Source organism: Meriones unguiculatus, chromosome 9 (genome assembly GCF_030254825.1).
Source record: "Meriones unguiculatus strain TT.TT164.6M chromosome 9, Bangor_MerUng_6.1, whole genome shotgun sequence".
Taxonomy (NCBI): Eukaryota; Metazoa; Chordata; class Mammalia; order Rodentia; family Muridae; genus Meriones; species Meriones unguiculatus.
The window spans coordinates 30710353-30714767 of NC_083357.1; the positions used below are offsets into that span (position 1 = coordinate 30710353).

A 4415-nucleotide genomic window follows, 5' to 3' on the forward strand; every position below is an offset into this window, starting at 1 on the left:
GGGCATTCTAGACAAAGAAAACTTTCATTTCTATTCTCTAGTTTTCTGCCTACCCACCAAAGTACCCAGATCTCTAACATGTACCCTGGCTCTGGTCGGGGGGAGAGGGAGTTGTGAGTAAGTATGGAGTGAAATAGGGTCAGTGGTCACTGACTACCTAGTAAATAAAGACTGGGATCAAGTTATCAGAAACGCCTGTGGCTGAGCCCCACACAGTCTCTCTGGCTCTTATACATTACATTTATAGTAGTGTTCCACAGTCTTGGCGTGTTCTTCTGTGTAATCAATCACATCTCATTGTTTGCTCATCTCCCTTGGCTCTGCAGAAGTATGTGGAACCTCACAGCCCAGGTATACACTGGCCACTTGGCAAATCTATTTTTCAGTCTATGGAAAGGGATCATGCTCCATCATCCATATCCCTCAGGAGCAACATTCTCAACCACAGCACTTTTCCCATTTGCCAGAAAATTTTTTTTCATTCTCCTGTGCTTTATAGGAAGCAAAGTTTCTCTGAATTTTAATGCTAACACAAAGCAAGCACCCTGCTTTGATCCTATATTCTCACTTTTCATCTTATGAAAAAATAGAAAGGAGGGACAGAAAAGGAATTTTTACTATGTTCACCTCAAAATACCTGTGCCTGTGGGTTTCTGTATTCTAAAATAAACTAAATATCAAAAGCTCCAATGAGAAAAAGTCGAAGTCTGTTATAGAAAGCATGCTTAAAGACTTGTCTTTAAGACATTTTTACATAAATGCTTCTCCCACACACAACACCACCACCCCACCACCCTCCATCAAATATGTAGATGCAGAATTTGTACTTTTCAGTCCACTGTTTCTTCACTCTGCTCCCTTTTGAAATGATAATGTATGTTGGAAGTATGTGACCTGTTTTTTGATTTTGATTTTACAGAGGGTTACAGTTAAGAGATTGCAATGAGTCTTGGAAGAGACCTTCAGCTTTGACTTTTAAACAGTGTTGAGACTGTGTTAAACTATGGGGGAACTTCTGAAGTTGGACAAAATACATTTCTGTGTTATGATACGGCTACAGGCCTATGAGGGCCAGGAAGTGGAATGTCCCCCATAGGCTCATATGTTTGAGTGCTTAGTCATCAAGAACTACCATCATTTGAGAAGAATTAGGATTGGAAGAGGTGGCCTTGTGAGAGGAGGTGTGGCCTGGTGGGAGGAGACCCCACATAAGGCTAATGTCCTTCTCTGTCAGCTGCCTGTAGATGAGGATTTAACTCTCAGCTACTGCTCCAGCACCTGCCTTCATGCTGCCATGCTCTCTGCTGTGATGATAGTGGACTAAACCCAGCTAAAAGTTGCTGTGGTCATGGTGTCCTTTCACAGCAACAAAACATTGACAAAGACAGTGGTTGGTACCAGGGATCAGGGTGTCGCTGTAATAGGCCTGACCATGCTGTTGCTGGAGAAATGTGGAAGATTTGGGGACTTTGGACTAGAAAAACAGTTGGATACTTGCAGTGAAGCTTACCAAGCCAGCCTATTGGGAGCATGGACAATGGTACTGAAGGTATTTTGAACTGTCGGAGCCAAGCACAAGAAGCTTCAGAAAGGAAGAGTAGTAAGTAACCAACAGACTGTTCTTGTGGTATTTTGGCAAAGTATGAGGCTGCTTTCTGTCCTTGTTCTAAAAATCTGCTGGAGACTAAATTGAAGAGTTTTTAATTAATGACATTGACAGAGGAGATTTCAAGACAGCTAGTATTGGCTGCGTTATGTGATTGTTAGTGGTCGCTCATGCAGATCTGTAATGCAAAGAAGCAAGCTGAGCAAGAACAAATGTACAGTTTGAGAAGAAAAGGAGCAGCAGGAAATATAATACAGCAGGCAGACATTCCAGTGCTTTAGGTGATAAGAAGTTTTGGGGTTTTTGTTTTGTTTTGTTGGTTTTATTTTTTTAAGCCTGATGTTAAATGCAATAAAGAGAGTGTTTTTGTCAGGACAAGACCCCGTTCTAGGTACTAACATTTTTCTTAGTCACTGTTCTAATGCTGTGAAGAGACACCCTGACAACAGCAACTATTGTAAGTGGAGACTTGTTACAATTTCGAAAGTTTAGTTCATTATGGCAGGGAGCATGGCAGTATGCAGGCAAGGACTAGAGCAGTAGCTAAAAGCTACACGCGGATCCACAGGCAGCAGAAAGAGAAAAATATTTGGCCTGATGTGTGCTTTTGACATCTCAAAGCCCACCCCCCAGTGACATTATTCTTCTAGTGAGGCCACACCTATTCCAACAAGGATGAAACTCTTAGTCCTTTTAATCTTTTTAAATGGTGTCACTTCCTGATGACTAAGCACTCAGATATCTGAGTATATGGAGGTCAATCTTAATCAAACTGCCACAGCATCCGAGTGCCTCATCTTGAACATGGAAAGCTCACTGTGTAAGCTACAGACCATCACTTCCCTGGAGACAGTCACCAAGAAGGAAGTTTCCTCATTTAACGCCTTCAAGTGGAGTTTCCAAGTAAGCAAGGGTGATGGCAGCTGTCACCACACACCTGAGATAATCTTTCAACTACTAGATAAAACCTCTGGCTGTATTAATGATGAGGACAAGAGATTTCTTCTTTCTAAATGGCAAGGCAGTTTGGATTAAGCGGACCCCAAAAGTGGAAGGCATTTTGTTTCCCCATTGGAAAAAAATAGAAATGCTCCTACCTGTACTTTGTCTCTTCTCTTTCCTAAATAAACACCCATACCTGGTGCAACACTAGGATTCAGTCCTTCTGATGAGCAGCTTTGGGAACTGTATTCCTAGATTTTATGGTGATGATCAGTCACATCTAGTCTTCAACTTTACCCCATCCCATGAAATGATTTTTGAAACTCAACTCTTATATGTTCTTTTTTATTGATTTTTTTGTGAGTTTCACGCCATGTACCCCAGTTCTACTTATCTCTGTCCTCTCAGATACCCTCTTCACCCTTGAAATCTACCCCCCCCAGAAAAAAATAAAACACAAACAGAAAAAACAAGCATAGAAAAAAATCTGATTGTGGAAGTCCCTCACCGTGTGTCCCACAGTATATCCCTCTGTCCAAACATCTTCACTAGCAAATGTTCATTGCAGTGAGTCATTGGTCTGGTTCAAGATTTCTGGCTCCTCACTGGGACTCCTCCCAGTTATCCTTTTGTTGCCCTGTGTCATGGAGATCCTGAAGTTTGGGGACCGCAGGACAGGCCCTTTCACATATCCCAACCATTTTCAGATTATAATGGTTGTGGGGTGGGCCAGCCCAGAGACGAGGATCTGGGCCTGGGTGGTAGCTGAGCTGCTCAGTGCTCAGGCTTTTCCTTACCCCCACTGCTAGGCCCCATCGCTAGGATGAGCCCTCCAGCACTGCTCCAGCTAAGCCTACCCAGTGCCGCCATCAGCAGTTGCAGGCAGGGTCATGCCTCATGTCCTCCGGGCTGGCTCATCTGTAGCCATGCCTCCAGAGCCTGTTCCACTGTGATGACTAGTCAAGGTGCAGGGCCCACTCTCCCAGGTGCTGCGGCCTGTGAAGGGTGAGCCAGCTGTCCCTTTCTCAGACCCTCAGGGCTGGTTCACCTTTGCTATTGCAATTAGGGACAGCTCTACTGTGTTGCCCAGGCAAAGTACAGAGCCTACTCTCCCAAGTGCTACAGCTATTGTGGGAGTGCTATAGCCACTGGACTCAGACCTAGCCCTTGGCAGCCTCACGCACTGAAGCCCCACCACAGACCCACGTGGCTGGGCTGGCCACTCACCACAGGCTACTCCCCTCTACCCTCCAGTCTCTATTTCCATTTCTCTTCATAATGCTCAAGTTCCTCCACTTTACTTTCTCTCCCATCTGACCACTACATTGTGGTTCCCACTGCAGGCTGACCAAGTGACTTACGAGGCCCCTGGGTGACATCCTCCATCTGCCATCTGTTCTGTGTGGAGCGGCAGCAAGTATGTGTCTATAGCTGTGGATGGCATGGCAGCTCACAGGTATCTGTCTCTCTCCTCCCAGAAGGCACTGCCTGGATTTGATTTGAGCTGACTTGATTTGGTTTTTATGGGTCCTAGGCATAAGACAGCTTTGGCCACAATGGCAGGCATCTAGCTAGGGTGAACAAAGGGCTGCCGTCTGCTCTGCCCTGACTGATAGAAGAACAGCACTATCAACAAGGTGTCTCTTTGCCCATCACCAGACTGCGAATCTCAACTCTTGAGGCAGGACCATTACAATAGCCTTGGAAGCCACTGAGAATGGATAGTAGGGCTCTGTCAGGCCCAATAAAGGAAATGTATTACCTCCTGATCAGAAGAATGAGATCTAATTGTGGTCCTGGGTGGAGATGTGACATTCTGATATGCTTCAAAGATTAGAACATTGCTTAGTATTCTCTTCTCCCTTAA

General features: G+C 44.8%; 1 non-coding gene across 1 annotated transcript; it reads right to left on the reverse strand.

Moving 5' to 3' along the window:
• Nucleotides 1–4069: 4069 nt before the first annotated feature.
• Nucleotides 4070–4211, reverse strand: LOC132656690 (small nucleolar RNA SNORA48). The gene has a single exon (XR_009594405.1). It is a non-coding gene; the product is annotated as a small nucleolar RNA SNORA48 (small nucleolar RNA).
• Nucleotides 4212–4415: the final 204 nt, after the last annotated feature.